Genomic DNA, 17113 nt, shown 5'->3' with positions numbered 1-17113 from the left:
CTTCCACAAAACTCTGTTTCTGATTTCCTAACTTTTCTGGGGTTTATACCCTTCAGCTTTTTCACGAGCTGCTATTTCTTAATAGAATGTTCTGAAGGCCCATCTGTGCCCATGGGGGCCTCTCTCTCTGGGTGCCAGCTTAGTCTCTGGCTGTTCACATAGTATTACCTGTGTGCACCTGTTCCTCTAGGTAACCAGAGGTCAGGTCTGGCTCCTTTGTGTGACAGAACCTGGCATGCAGTAGGTGCTTAGTGACAACCGTTTGAAGACACCAACATACTAAAATCCTTTCATCTTTTTCCTTTAAAAATACTTATTCAAAAATAATTGCAAACTTATGAAAAAATCGTGAGAACACAACAAAAAATTTCCATATGCTGTCACTGAGGGCACAAAAATCAAGGTAACCATACTTGTTCTTTTCTCTCCCTCTAGATACATGTATGCATGCATATATGTACATTCTCTTTCTGTATATCATTATTATTTAATTTTCTGAACTATGTGGGAGTTGGCTGTAGATGCAGTGCCTCATTTACCTCTAAAACTTATTTTCCCTCTAAAAATATGTTTTTAAAGGATCCAGAATTCTCTTTTACATAACCACAGAACAACCATCAAATCAGGGTATTAGCAGAGATATAACACTACTATTGAATGTATAAACCCCATTAAAATTCATTGCTTATCTCAATAATGCCTTTTATAGATCCACAGTGTGATCCAAGATCATGTATTACATGTAATTGTTATGTCCTTTTAGTCTCTTTCTGGAAGAGTGTGGTATTTTTTTTTTTCAAGTCTAAGCCAGTAGCATTGTAGAATTACCTTGTCCCTTAATTTGGTGGTGTTGATGTTTCCTCATAGTTAGATACAAATTATGCTGTTTTATGGAAATAAATACTGCAGAAGGGAGGCTGTGTTCTCAGTGCATCGTGTTAGGAAGTACATGAGGCTGACTTGTCTTATCACTGGTGATATTAACTTTTATCACTTCAATAAAATGACATCTGCCAAGTTCTATATTATAAATTCAAGTAATAATTATTTTGTGCTTATAACTCACAAGTAGTTAATAAATTTTTTATAAGGAGCCACTTAAACTATGTAAATACTCTGTTCTTCATTAGAATCTCATCTACTCATTTTAGCATTCATTGATGATTCTTAACAGAATCAATTATTACCAAATGGTTGCAGTTATTACCAAATTGCTGCCAAATCATGATTTTCTGTCTTCTCATTCTTTGTAGATTTATAAGTTGGTATTCTACTGTGAAATAGAAATTTCTCTCCCCTGTTTATTTATTATTCATTCGTTCATTCATTTATCTTTATCAGTATAGATTCATGGCATCCTACTTGATTCAATGGGCCATAATCCATTATTATCGGCATTCATTTTAATTCTCAAATTTTCCCAGGTTTGGCCAGCAGGAATCCCATAAGTTGGATCTTGTGTTCTTTCTACATGTCCCCGTCATCCTTTGAGCATTTCCCTTACTTCGTGATACAACAAGATGTTTCAGACTCACCTTTTATGTTCCATGCACTGTAATCAGCTGTTTCTTTAAGGATGTCTGGTTCTTTTTAGTAGATAATGGTGTTTATTAACCAAGATATGGGTGCTAGGTTTGCACATTGCTACTGGAAGGTTGCCGCTTCTAGGAATCAGGGAACAGAGATAGAAAAATATTTGAATGTATACACATGCATACACACATCTATATCAATTTCTAGATGTCTGTCTTTGAAAAATCTTATGCTTACATTAGTACTCTAATTCTAACCTAACACTCTGGGTTTATTCTAGTCTTTCCTCTTTCCATATTTATAACTCCCTCTTTCAGAAGAAGCTGACCTCTGTTATTGTCAATATATTTACTGTTTTGCTCAAGTCTCTGTGTACACCCAATTCTCACACCTTTGGGCTGCCTCCTTGGCTCTGATCCACTGGCCCTGACCCCACATGAGAAAAAAGATGTAATAATTCTTAGTTGGCAAAATCGATGATACTGAAGTAAGGAGAGAAAGAGTCGGAATGCATAGAAAGAGAAATGAGAGGCCAGACATGGTGGCTCACGCCTGTAATCCCAGCACTTTGGGAGGCTGAGGCGGGTGGATCACCTGAGGTCAGGAGTTCAAGACCAGCCTGACCAACATGGAGAAACCCCATCTCTATTAAAAATACAAAAAATTAGCCAGGTGTGGTGGTGGGTGCCTGTATCCCAGCTACTGGGGAGGCTGAGGTAGGAGAATCGCTTAAACCTGGGAGGCAGAGGTTGTAGTGAGGTGAGATCATGCCATTGCATTCCAGACTTGGAGACAAGAGCAAAACTCCATCTCACTAAAGGGAAGAGAGAGAGAGAGAGAGAGAGAGAGAGAGAGAGAAAGAATATAGTATTATGCATAGCCTATAAAACCAAGCCCCATGTATTGTCTCAAGGCAGATTTTGACTTCGACAGCCTAAGTCACCATGAGGTGTGAAATATCTCTGTTGGGGAATATGAGTAATTTGCTGTTTCCAATGATACAAACAAACCTGATTTCTCTTACTTTGGAGGGGGTTTGTGATCTCAAATGTAAAGCATAGTTAATAAGCGTAAAACATTACTTTTGCATCAAAAGCAAAAATGTTAGTGGAAGAACTTGAAAAGACAAATTATATATATTATGGATAGTGCAAAAATTTGTGCATGTGTAAAGAATAAATAATATTTTAGTTGTTTTTATTAATAAACAAATTAAATAGCCTAACCAGTAAAAAGTGCTAATAGAGCTGATGTAATGTATTTACAGCTCTTACCTGGTTCTTAAATGACTCGGGTGTGTTTGCATTTGTGGATGAGTGGGAATATACGCACGTGTGGACACACACTGAGAGTAGCGTATTTCCCCACATTGGTCTACATCACCAGAGAGGCAGATAATTTCCTTTAGTTTTAGAATAGGGGGTTGGCAGAGACTATTCTTTTAGTTGAAAAATGTAAAATATCATATAAGATGTTGATTTTTGGAGCACTTTTCTTGCATAACTGCATGCTTTTTCAGACTGCGTAGAGGTTAATGACAAAATCTGAAAGAATGATTTAGAAAGATTTTTATCTAAATAAAGCAAACTAGAAAGAAAGGAAGTTTATCATTGACATTATAAAAATTGCCCTTGGGAAAATAGTTACCTATAAATTAATCTGCAGCCCTTTGCTCTAAGAATGCCTTTTATATCTCTAGCTAACATCAGATCTTCTTGAAATCAATAGTAATCTGATTGCCTGCAGAGAACAGTTACCCTTCTGTGTTTTAAGCCACAGAGGAACTGTGCATTTTTGAGATAAGCATAATTTAGAGGAGGATTATATTTTCTTCCTTAATCTGTTAGCTACTGGTGCTGCCTTATCCTGTTACTCACATTTCCTTGTCATCATTAAGCTGATTGCACAGAAAAAGAAATGTGATATATTAGGATGGGTAGCAGTGTACCTTAATTTGGAAGGATAGAAAATAAAAGCTTTCTTACCTTGCCTCATATATCAGAAAGATTGGCCCCTGTGTTTAGGGTATCAGTTGACATTGCTCTCTGGTGGATTTTATCTTGTGTTCTGTAGACTGAGAAGAGAGAGATTTTTATAGAATTTTACATGCAGAATGAATGAAAGGAAAAAAATCACCTCCGGGTGATGATGAGGCACGTTTGATGTTGTTCTCCCTCCAGGTAGACTTCTAGTCTTTCACTATTTGTCTGCAAGCAATTTTCCTGTCACTCATAAATAATCAAAAATGGAATTCTTGTTAGGTTTAAAGAAAGGATTTAGAAGTCTGAGCATGGCTTTGACTGATACAAGGAGATAACAGAAAAAGCTGAAATATAGGAAGGAAATGAGAGTGGAGGACTAATAATGGCAGGAAAATTTGAAGATGTGCTTAATGTTCTGAGAGGTTTTCCACTATAACCCAACTCTTAGGCTTGGTAGGAGCATCTGAGTGTATTTGGCTTCATGAACTTTAACTCATGTTTCTGGACCTCTAAGTTCACGTTATGTTGAAGAAACATGCTCAGATGGTCTGGAGAAATGAGGTGTTGAGCACTGATTCACAGGAACGTGTTGGATAACGCTGGCTGTTACCTAACTTTGAAAAGAAGATGATTCACGCCAAGATCTGTGTCCCAGTCCCTAGGTGATTGTGCAATATAGATACAGGAAGATACAGTTCCTTGGCCTCCTGCTCAGCAATCTCAGAGCCAATGTACTCTACTTGGTCAGCAAAACAGGAGTCTTCTTGAAGACTTAGACTGTGCAGTATAAGAAACTGGCTGTTCTTGGAGAGCTTTGGAGATCAGCCTCTGTGAGGGGTGGATAGCATTCTGACATATCCAGTTAGCATCATCAATAGAGATCACCGATACATTGAAGAGGTGTGAGCTACTGGGAGATGGTTTTTGCTAGGAGGTATACTCATGATTTATTTTCACTACCGCTGAGTCCAATTTGATGGGAATAGATGGTATTTTCTTAGTACAGAATCTGCTCAATAGAGTTTCCTGGGTCACTTGAATCACGTGGCTTGGTATGGGGGTGGAGAGTGGGGTGACACATCCCCTTTCTGGACTCGAGAGGCAGGCAGTGGACACCGAAAGTGGGAGGGATGTGGGTTGGCAGTCTGACTAATATGTCCCCTGATGGTGGGCCAGCACATTCTGTTATTTCGGTTGGAGCCTGACGTTATTTTGCTGGGCAGGCTGTATTTAAATTGCTTGTTTGGCTTCAGTAGTGGCAAAGACAGGAACACAGTTCCTTTGTGCATCCCCTGCGGAAGAGCCCATTGTTAATTAAACGATGGTGGCTACCTACCCAAAAAGTGTTGAAATTAGATACAAAACACTTTTAAGCCTAGGACTTGAGCCATGTAGGCACTTAAGAGAAGTCTAAATCTTGGCATAGCTGGTAAATCCTTTATGGCTTATTATCTTTACTTTCCTGAGTCTCTGGCACCTCCTGGAGTTCACAAGCTATCCAAAATTACCCAGGAGGAAGGAGTTCTGGTGATATATTATGAGACCATCCATCTTTCCATGGACCTGCTGGTATACAAATCTCAAGAGAGCCGGATATTGGCATAACATTGCCATGAGCTCAGCAGAAGCTGACTCAGCTGCCTTTATCCCCAAGCAAAGAGTTCTCAGCCTAATAGATGTAGAGGACGGCGACCAGCTTCTCTATGTCTTCCCATGGGTGGGGGAGGAGAAGGCTCTAGAATAATGTAGCATCTGGGAAAAGAGGGAATACAGGGAAGGTTGGCCTCAGTGTGAATTTCTACAAAGGGGAAATACCTCCTTCATTTGAATTATGAGAGGCAGAGTTGAAGGTAGGGGTGTTGTAGGAATAGGGTTAAGGAGGGGGCAGATAGAGCTATTAAGAGGTGTCACAAAGAGACCCTGAGAGCTGCTAGGATGTTCTGCAAGGTATCATGGAATGAGCCAAGATTGGGACCTAGAAATCAGAGATAAGAGCATGAATTTGACAGTGGGTAGATAAATGAGTTCTATCTAAGAGCAACCTGTTATGTTTTGTTTTCAGACAGAGCCTTGCACTCTGTCACCCAGGCTGGAGTGGAGTGGTGCAATCTCCACTCACTGCAGCCTCTGCCTCCCAAGTTCACGTGATTCACTTGCCTCAGCCTCCCAAGCAGGTGGGACTACAGGCATGTGCCAACACACCTGGCTAATTTTTGTAGTTTTAGTAGAGACGGGGTTTAGCCATGTTGGCCAGGCTGGTCTGGAACTCCTGACCTCAGGTGATCCACCTGCCTCAGCCTCCCAAAGTGCTGGGATCACAGGCATGAGCCATGGCACTCAGGCTCCTGTTTTTATCCATCATGATTTTTTTTAATGGATGACCTACACAGGTTATAGAACATTCACTTGTCTTTATACAAAAATGACATGTGCTTTTTAAATTTAATTGTCCGCAGTTTTGCTCTTCTTGAACAATATGCTTCCTGGATACCTAAACTTCATGAGCCATTTGAATTTTCAGTGAAACCATTGGCATTGTCTAACTTTCAACTTTATGTACCTGCATTAGTTTTCTATGCTGCTGTAACAAATTGTCACCAACTTAGTGGCTTAAAACAATACATATACCCTGGGCTAAAGTCAAGGGGCCAGGAGGGCTGCTATCCTTTCTGGAAGTTCTAGGGCAGAATCTGTTTCCTTGCCTTTTCAGCTTCTAAAGGCTGCCTGCATTCCTGGGCTCACAGCCCCACCCACATCTTCTCAGCCAATGAAGTCAGGTTCGTTGCCTCTCCTGTTGCATCTTACTGACCCTGATCCCATCTTCACACCTCAGTCCCTGACTTTCTGTTCTACCTCTCTGTGATTACATCGGGCCCACCTAGATAATCCAGGACAATCTCCCCAAATCTCTTTTGCCATGTAAGGTAACATATTCACAGAGTTCTGGGAGTTAGGACATAAACATCATTGAGGGCCATTAGTCTGCTTACCAATAAATAAGGGCATTGTTGATAATGGCTGAAATGCAGAAGATTTTTCTTGTTGTATATGCATGTGGTTCATGCATAGGACATACTTTGAGGTTTGCTGGCAAATGGACTTTTGGACAGTTCCAATTATCATCAGAATAGATTTGCTAATTTAATTCTACTTGTAGAGTGGAATTAGATTCTGACTTTTTAAAATTACATAAAATATAAAGAGGAATCTGTAGCTTTTCATTGAAAAAAGAAGTGTCTGGGGCCGGCCGAGGTGGTTCACACCTGTAATCCCAGCACTTTGGGAGGCTGAGGTGGGCAGATCACTTGAGATCAGGAGTTTGAGACCAGCTGGACATCATAATGAAACCCTGTCTCTACTAAAAATACAAAAATTGAACAGGCATGGTGATGTGGCTATAACCCCAACTCTGGAGGCTGAGGCAGGGGAATCACTTGAATCCGGGAGGTGGAGATTGCAGCGAGCTGAGATCATGCCACTGCACTCCAGCCTGGACAACAGAGTGACACTCTGTCTCAAGAAAGGAAAAAGAAGAGTCTAAACTCCCAAAGACAGGATATCAGTGAGAATATTAGTCATGATCCTGGCTTGCCATTTTCTCAATTTTGAATTATTCTAGTTTGTAAAAAAAAACAAAAAACAAAAAAACACCTAATTGTGAATTAGAGTGTACTCTGTATTCATTGAAATAAAACTTGACATGATATTTAGGTGAGCATATGTGGTTTACTAAAACAGATGGTAGAGAATTTTTACCCTGAAGCATGTATTTTTAAAAGCTTTTTTTTTGTTTTTATGACTTTTTTGGTGTGATTGCATTAAGGAGAGTAAGAAATCTTCCTGTAACAATTGATTTTCATTTGTTCTTTTTGGAGAAAAAAAAACTTTTTCATAGAGGTTGTCAAATGTTGACATATGTTTAAGAATGAATTTGAACGATGTACCTTCTGAATTGAAATCCATTCTGAATCATACGTAATTTGACAGAAGTCATATGTCTTGACTTGTTCAACTTAGGTCTGATGATGGATGCTTCTAAATACTTTGTTAGTCTGTATTATTTTTGTTTTGTTTTGTTTTGTTTTTCACAAAGAACACTGTAATTGTGATCTTTCACTGATTTTTATTTTAATGCCTGACTTGAGGTCAAGAATTATGTGTAGAAAGAGCTCAGAAAAAACAAAATCATAAGTTAATAATGCCATTATTTACTGGAAAAATTAAGCATGCAGAGCTAGTTATAGCAATATAATATTCTGGGAAAATATTTAAGTTATCATATGCTCCTTAGGTTTTAAAAAGTATGTTTCATTCACTTAAGACAAGTAGGTAATGTGCTATTAAGAGCACTGACTCTGGGACCAGATTGCCAGGGTTAAAAATCTTGGCTTTCACTTTCTAGATTTATGTCCTTGGCAGGTTACTTGGCCCCACTTGGTTTCACTTTTCTCACCTGTAAAATGGAGGAGAGGACTAAATGAATTTCCACACATAAAACACTTGGAGCAATACCTGACCCATAGTAAGTAAATGCAAGTATTTGCAATGATAAAGATGATTGTTTATTACTATTAATAAACTTTAAAGCAAAAGTATTCATTAAGTAATCATTACTAACCACCTACTAAGTATCAGCCACTTTTCAAGTCTTAATGAGTCATTACATTAATCAGATCAACATTAGAAATAATTTCATGTTACAATAACATTTTATAACCAGTAGTACGTTGTGGTTAACCCTTCATTAGTGCTCAGCTGAAAACAGATTTGCTTCTTCCTTAAAAATTAGAAAGCAGATGCTATTTATTTGGGAGGGAAGAAGCAGGAATTACTCAAAATATACATATTCTACTAGAAACACAGTGGCACCAATTCCTTGAAGTAAGAAGTGGAAAATCCATTTAAGAAGAGATGTGCCCCAGATCTAGCTGAAGGTACCCAGGGACAAAGTGGACATTTCAAGTTAAGCCCTGGGACGGATAGATGGGTGGATGAAGAGATGGATGGATAGACTTTAGTTAAGTTTAAGATTAACCATGTTTCACATTGCTGGAGGAAAGAGATTTCAATGTATATCTTCATATGGGCATGTGCCTCTGCACCTGGGTCCGCTGTAACCATGCATATATGCTTTTTGGCCTTGCTTCTCCCACACAACCATGGTAGCAGGGATCCTGTGCACTAATGACCATCTCTAGGCCCAGGTTCCCTATCTGAAAAATGCAGACATTGTCAGCCACATCTGGGCATCCTTGTGAAGTGGGGAGAGCACATGGGCTACTGATACACTGTGTGAGATTCCAGACACAAGAATTAAGTGTTTTCTGTGCTGTTTGATCTAATTCCAAAATCCTGCTTGAATCTACCTCACTCTCACCCTCTCTACCTACCCTTCTGAGGCCATCACATCTCTGCTGGACTTTGCAGCAGCCTCTCCCTATGACCACTGTGTTCTTCTGGTCCTTTCTCCTTATTTTTACCCTCAGTTTGTTTGAAATGGTTGGGGGCTAATTTTTATACATTCAGAAACACTTGTTGTAAAACTTTTTGTTCTTCGTATTTCTCTTCTTTCTAATAGTTACTTGTAGCTTCAGTTCTCAAAACACAAAACTATTTTACCACACCCATCATTATATATTTCTCTACTTGCTTTGGTCTAACCTAGGGAATATTATTTTGGAAGGTGTTCTAAAAAGTAATTTCATAGCTTGTGACCTAAAGAACATCCTGGGGCTAGTAGCATGGGGAAAGACTTGCACACCACTCCACTAACATTTAAAAACCACCAGCACTACACTTAAAAGATGGATAATGAATGCCACAGAGAGCCTACAACTCCTGAAGCCTCTCGTCCATGAGGTTGGGTGAGTGAAAAACAGCAAAACCTGAGATCTGTGATTTTAAAGGTAATTAGAGAAACCCATACCTCCCTAAAATAGTTCCCTTCACAGAGCCACTTACTGAATTGCTCAAAGGTCAGACATGAGGAGGTGCTTTGTAGAATTTGCTGGAAACTGAACCACACCCACCAAATTCTTGCCAACTTGTGGCTAGTGGGCCAGGTTTTGTCTGGCAACATGATGCATGGATTCAAACATTGTATTTTCCATTATCTTTTATTTCTACACTTATAGTGTAACTAGTTTAGAGCATAAAAGAGATATGACAATTAATATAGGAAGTGATAGACCCAGCACACACTCTGTCCAGTTCTACCCCGACAAAGACTGAGCAGCAGACTGGACTGAGCAGCAGCCCCGGGGTCCTGCCGTGTCATTTCCTCTCGGGAGCACTCACCCATAAAGTGTTGGGTGCCGCAGTGCATTGAAAATGTGACCACTGCCGTTAATCATAGAACTATAGAATCTTAGTGTTAGATGAGACCTCAGAGGTTTTCTAGTCCAGTGGTTTTTTGGGTTAGAAACTAGGAAGAGCATTACTTGGGGACTGTCAAGTAAAAGCATTTTAAAATATTCTATAAGTATGCTAAGTGAAATGAGCAAGACGAAAAAAGACACATTTTATGATTCCACTCATATGAAGTACCTAAAATAATCAAATTTACAGGAACAAAAATAGAATGGTGGTTGCCAGAACCCAGGGGAGAGGGGGAAATGGGGGGTTATTGTGTAATGGGTGGAGTTTCAGTTTGAGCTAATGAGAAAGTTCTGGAGATGGACAGTGGTGATGATTGCACAACATTGTAAATGCGTTCAATGCCACTGAACTGTCCACTTAAAAATGGTCAATTATGTATGTATTTTACCACAATCAACTTCTACTTTCATCACCATTGCAGAAAAGAAAGGAAATTTTCACATTGAAAAGAAAGGAAGAAAGGAAAATTAAATCAAAGGTGAAAGAGACAGGAAAGAGGAAGGGCGGGAGGAATCAGTCTGGACGGACATTAGAGCTTTACGAAGCACACTGACCTTTGCGCCCTTTGCTTTCTCCTTTCTCACAGACTGGACCAGAGCCGACTGGTTCGCAGCCACTTAGCAGCATCTGGAAACTACTGTAACTTCCGCTGTACAATTCTCTCATTTTGCAGATGAAAAAACTTCAGGTGCAGAGAGAGGAAATGTCTTTTCCACAGCCACAGGGTGTATTTGTGACTGGGACAGTCATTTCACGTCTCATAGACAAGTATTCTTTTTACTTTATTATTATAGGAAATTCGCTTTATAGTTTAGTTTTGTTTTATTAAGTCTTTATTGCTATTGGCTTCAGATTTAGCCATCATTTATAGAATCCCTTCTGTGCACCAGGCATTATGAGTATTTTCTATTTTCACTTAGCAGACATTTATATAGTGCTTACTGGAAGCAAGGCACTGTGCTAAGTGCCTGACAAATAAGAAGTCATATAATCTTGATAATAACCCTCAGAGATGAGAACAATTATTATCCCCCATTTTAAAAATAAGGAAAACTAGCTGAGTGTGGTGGCTCAGGCATGTAGTCCCAGCTGCTCAGGAGGCTGGGGTAAGAAGATTACTTGAGCCAAGGACTTCAAGGCTGCAGTGAGCTATGATTGTGCCACCGCTCTCCAGCCTGGGCAGAGTACAACCCTGTCTCTTAAAAAAAAAAAAAGAGTAGGTGGCGTAGAACTGAGACCCAGATCGTTTAAATACTTTCCCAAAGTTATGTATAGAGCTGCTAGTAAGTGGTGGATTCAAATTCAGTTTTGACTCATTGCAGTTAAACTCAATTACCCACCCTGATGATAAGCAATGGGTCTAAAACTTTTAAATACATTTGATAGAATATTGACTTTTTATTTAATTAATTTATTTATTTAAGACAGAGTCTCACTCTGTTGCCCAGGCTGGAGTGCAGTGGCATGATCTTGGCTCATTGCAATCTCCACTTCCCCGGTTAAAGCGATTCTCCTGCCTCAACTTCCCGAGTAGCTGGGATTACAGGCATGTACCACCATACCCGGCTAATTTTTGTACGTTAAGTGGAGACAGGGTTTTGCAGTGATGGTCAGGCTGGTCTTGAACTCCTGACCTCAGGGAATCCACCCATCTCAGCCTCCCAAAAGAATATTAATTAACTTTAGACCAAACACCATAAATGTATTCTTTCTGACTCTGAGATGTATCTGACTTGTGAGATCCTTATTGAAATCATCCAAAATGGTATGCCAAGTTTTGGGGTGCATATTTTTTTAAATCCTTAAAGAACTATCAATGAAGCATATTGCTGATGGATATAATTTACATGTCTTAGTATGAAGCCCTTAGGATGTGAATACGGCACAAGTGTCATTTAAAGGTGTAGCTGACAGAGACCTGAAACTGATCATGATCCACTAGAGTGAAATAACCACACGCAGCACATCCCAGGTCTGCACCGCCACAGTAAGGTGATGTAATGGTGTCAGGATTATTGCACATTGAGTCGGTTATAAACCTGATGGTGATTTAGTTGTTTGGAGGAACATTTTCAGCCAAAGTCAAGGTAATCTTGCATTGGAAAGTGAACTTGAAAAATGCAAATCCACCTGGCTGGGTACAGTGGCTCATGCTTGTAATCATTCCCAGCACTTTGGGAGGCCAAAGCGGGTGGATCATGAGGTCAGGAGTTCAAGACCAGTCTGGCCAACACAGTGCAACCTCGTCTCTACTACAAATACAAAAATTAGATGGGCGTGGTGGCAGGCTGAGGCAGGAGAATAGCTTGAACTTGGGAGGCGGAGGTTGCAGTGAGTTGCGATCACGCCACTACACTCCAGCCTGAGTGACAAAGCTAGACTCTGCCAAAAGAAAGAAGGAAGGAAGGAAGGGAGGGAGGGAGGGAGGAAGGAAGAAGGAAAGGAAGGAAGGGAGGAAGGAAGGGAGGAAGGAAAGAAGGAGGGAAGGAGAGAGAGAGAAAGAAAGAGAGGAAGGAAGGAAGAAAAGGAAGGAAGGAAGGAAAGAGGGAAGGAAGGAAGGGAGGGAGGGAGGGAGGAAGGAAGAAGGAAAGGAAGGAAGGGAGGAAGGAAGGGAGGAAGGAAAGAAGGAGGGAAGGAGAGAGAGAGAGAGAAAGAAACAAAGAGAGGAAGGAAGGAAGAAAAGGAAGAAAGGAAGGAAAGAGGGAAGGAAGGAAGGGAGGGAGGGAGGGAGGGAGGGAGGAAGGAAGAAAGGAAGGAAGGAAATGCAAATCCAGCGGCATAAGCCTTAGAGTTGGGATACCCAGTGGAGAAGTGTAGTCAATTTCCATTTGGAGCTCGGTCAGATGAGTTTTACTTGATATTTAGGCAAGGACTCAAAACTCCTAAAGTATTTATATTCTTTGATTTGTTTTTCAACTTGCTTCTTAAAACTTACAAGCAGTGCCAACTCAGTATTGTATTTCTATCTTTTCTTTGTCATAACTGTCAGAACAAATAGTTGGTAGAAAAGGATGAGAAGAAGCCATCATCTCAAATTGTTAATAACAAGAAAAGAAAGTACATGCACTCCCTTATCCAACACTATTTGATAGAATCATTCTTGACCCCTTGTCCTCCCAGAAAAAGCACCAGACCGTTCATGACCTTCTCACCACTGTTTCATTTAGGACTATGAAGACAGTATCATAGGGTATAATGAAACAGCTACTTGCAATAATAGAAAAATATCATAAACATGTTTTTTAAAATTGTGGAACCTGGCCAGGCACAGTGGCTCATGCCTGTAATCCCAGTACTTTGTGAGGCCGAGGTGGGTGGGTTACTTGAGCTCAGGAGTTGGAAACCAGCCTGGGTAACATGGCAAAATCTCTCTCCAAAATATATGAAAATTAGCCAGGCATGGTAGTGTGCGCCTGTGGTCCTACCTACTTGGGAGGCTGAGGCGGGAGGATTGCTTGAGCCCTGGAAGCAGAGCTTGCAGTGAGCTGAGATCATGCCACTGTACCTCAGCCTGGGCAACAGAGTGAGACAGGAACGAAGGGAAGGAGGGAGGGAGGGAGGGGGGAGGGAGGGAAATGGAAAGAGAAAGAGAAAGAGAAAGAAAATTGTGGAACCTATAGAAAGAAAAAGAAAGACTTAACCTTGACTTTAAAGGAGAACAAGATAGTTCCAGAAAGAAAAAATATATGTTCAAGATGAAAAGAATGCCTTGTGGTCAGGGAAATTTAGGTGGAGGACAAGCAGGCTATAGATGTTCTAGTTTTGCTGGAAATAGTGTCACCTTTCCGACTGCCCACCTATAAACTTCACAGAGTTGTTCACTGTATAGATAGATCTCCAGCTCAAGAGAAGCAGAGTGATTAAAATTCAACATGCGTGAATCTGAATATTCTTTCTTAAAACCACTCATTTCATCAAAAGGTTAAAGGAAAAAACAGTTCTCAACATCTAAGCACGATCTTAAGGGCCGGCATAAACCACGACAGCGTAAGGGTGACGTGTTTTTCTTATCAATGTGAGCATTCTGTGAACTGGTTGATTTTGAGAGAGGTAGTTGCTGTGTTGACCTTTTCCCCATCTTGTTTCTTTGTTCATAAATTGATGCTGTTATTGAAACAATATGGGTAAGAGTCTGTCTAGATATGTAATTTTTTCCATTTTTTGTCTCCATGGTTTTACATTGTTTAACAGCTTTTAAAAAGACTTCAAAAGAATAGCACTAATATACCCAGGAGAAAAAGTCACAAAAAGTTATAAGGTTCATTTCATTTTAACTTTGAATACATTTAAACAAAGATAAATAACACCCAAAATAATGTTAATTCCTTGACCACATTTTAAGAATAAAACAGTATATTACCATTTCGTTACTTCTTACAGGAAAACCTTTAGGTACCAGTAGGTAACCATTAGATTTTTTAGGTGAAAGTAAATCATTTCTGAGAAAGCATCCTCTTTACAAAGCAGCATTATTTCCAATAACAAAGCCACTCATTCATTAGTCCTTGGTTTATTAAAGAGTTACTGAGGCTGGGCGCAGTGGCTCATGCTTGTAATCCCAGCACCTTGGGAGGCCAAGGCGGGCAGATCGCTTGAGCTCAAGAGTTCGAGACCAGCCTGGGCAATACGATGAAACCCTGTCTGTCCAAGAAATACAAAAATTAGCCAGGCATGGCGGTGCATGTCTATAGTCCCAGCTACTCAGGAGGCCGAGGTGGGAGGATTGCTTGAGCCTATGAGAAAGAGGTGAACCAAGATCGTGCCACTGCACTCCAGCCTGGGCAATAGAGAAAGACCCTGTTTCAAAAAAAAAGCAAACAAACAAAAAACAGTTACAGAGAGCATATGAGCTAGGCTCTATGCTATGTGGGGGGATTTTTAAGTGAGAAAAACACAGACTCTGCTATCATAGCATCCATACTTTTAAACATAAATTTCTTCCAGTTTGCTAATAGAAAACAGCCATTTAGCATGAGCTATTAACATGCAGTACCCAAAGTATACAAATAAATAGTCAATCTTTAAGGCAATATGTTGCTACCAACTTTAAATTTTATCCCAAGAAACTTGAAAACTTGTTATTGAATTAAACAGGAATATAAAACATGTTACAATCCCTGTGCAATGCAGTAAGCCCTTTGGATCCTCAGGTTCTGTGTCTGTGGATTCAGTCAGCCAATGATTAAAAATATTCAGAAAAAAAACAACAATAAAAATAATACAAATAAAAAATTATAGTAAATTAACTTTATTAATATATAGCATTTACATTGTATTTAGTACTGTAAGTAATCTAGAGATTATTTAAGGTATACTGGAAGGTGTGTGTATGTTATATGCAAATACTATGCCATTCAATATCAGGGACTTGAGCATCCTCAGATGTTGGTGTCGGTGGGGTTCCTGGAACTGGTCCCCCTTGGATACTGAGAGATGGCTGCACATAGAAGGTGGTCAACAGTCTATTTTCCAGTTGGGAGAACGGCAATAGCTTAGTAAGCTTTCTCAGAGAGACTGTGTCTTAATCAAGCTTGTCTCTGCTTCCCTGGTATTGAATATTAGTCCCTGATCACCTCTCGTCTTGACTTATTAAGGTCTGATGACTTATCCATCAAGTGGTTTTGTTTCAAAGAGCTCAAATGCCATCATTTTCTGAGTCTCCAATCTGTCATTTGTCATGTTGCATAATGGGAACCCTGTGTGTACCAAGCCAGGCATCCCGGGCACCCCAGAGTACTGGCCAGTCTCCATGACTTGTGCGGGGCTTTCGTGTTTTCCAAGATGAAGCCTGGTTGATTCATTTCTAAATCCTAAGTATTGACGTTTGTGTAAAAATATGAGTATGTGGGGTAGAAAGTTCAGAGCAATCAGCTTTCCTTGGAAAATATTTTTCCTTTTCAATGTTATGGCTATTTTTAAAAAGGGATGTTAGAAACTTTGGTTAGTTTAAAGATGGGTACGTGTTTTCCTCTAATGATGGCACACACTTATGTTCAGTGAGGACTCCAACTACCTTTCTTGTTGTCTGGCCAATAACTTACTAAAATGAGCAGTTCTGATTTACAGGTCTGGGTGGTGGTGACTGAAAGCAGAATTTTGGGGACTTTCATTTTTTCTTTAATTGGAACTATCAGAGTTCATCATGTTTTGTGGAAGAGGAAAAGCAGCCCAAACCCACACGGGAGGGTGTAGGGAGCATCTGCCCAACAGCACTCTCTGTTAAGCCCTGCAGCTACGTGTGCTCGAAGATGTTCTTGCCAAAAGCCAATGCTAATTTAATGTGTATGGAAATTATTTATTCTGAGTCATGAGTTACTTTTCTTAGCTATAGTTGTTATTGGTATTATAATGACTTGGCAGCGTTTCATCATTTTTTCTTATGTCTGGCTCACATTTGCGTGTGTTAACTCCATCTTACAAAAATCCAAACAAACACAAATTTCATAGGACCTACTTGGTATCTGGCAGTGTTTGACACAACTGCCTAGTTCCTTTATTAAAATTCATGATAGAGATGGTCCTTCTTGAACTGATTCCAGCATTCAGGCACTGCCACCCCTTCGCTGAGTCACCTTGGACCAATCACTGAACTTCTCTGAGCAGTAGATTCTTGGTATAGGGATTGGATTAGAAAATCTCTAAATTCCATCTAGCTCTGAAGGAAATTAGAGATTTTTGAACTTGATGAACGTCTTCTAATTGCTCCTAGGATGAATCTGCAGCTCTCTGAGACTTGTTACTACTTAAGATGCCACTGGAAACACAGAGGCCCTGCAAAAAGATGGACATTGGGTCCAACAAGTATCCAGATTGGGGAGGGGTTGGATGGTCCAGGAGTACACAGGTGACCCCCTGGAGAGCCAAGGAGTTTCCTTCACAGTGAGTGAGAAAGCAGAACATTTTCAGTGAAACAGATGCTCAACAGAGCCAAGCTTTGAAGACACTTACATTTGGGTGACTGGATTACTATACTATGAAGAAAATATTAGCAGTTCTCTTTAGAAGTAGTAATGGAAAACCACAAGAATTAGGATCATTTTCCTCAGCTGATAACTCATGAGGGCATAGAACAGAATTCTAGATTATTCCATGGATATTTGAGGAAGGCTTTTCATTCTCAAATGATCCCATGTATAGTGATAGGTATTATCAGCACACCTGATATGTAATGTGATGTGTGTTAGAAATTTAGGTGGCTTAATAAATAATACCCCTTTAGT

General features: G+C 39.9%; 1 protein-coding gene across 1 annotated transcript in view; it reads left to right on the top strand.

Moving 5' to 3' along the window:
- The window catches only part of UST (uronyl 2-sulfotransferase), a 324841-nt gene that overhangs the window by 73276 nt on the left and 234452 nt on the right, over positions 1-17113 (top strand). The gene's annotated exons all lie outside the window — the stretch shown is intronic.

The sequence above is a fragment of the Cebus imitator genome, unplaced genomic scaffold, assembly GCF_001604975.1.
Source record: "Cebus imitator isolate Cc_AM_T3 unplaced genomic scaffold, Cebus_imitator-1.0 Scaffold341, whole genome shotgun sequence".
In the NCBI taxonomy this organism is placed as follows: domain Eukaryota; kingdom Metazoa; phylum Chordata; class Mammalia; order Primates; family Cebidae; genus Cebus; species Cebus imitator.
Note: the sequence above shows the minus strand (reverse complement) of the source record. Positions and strands in the feature narration are given on the sequence as shown.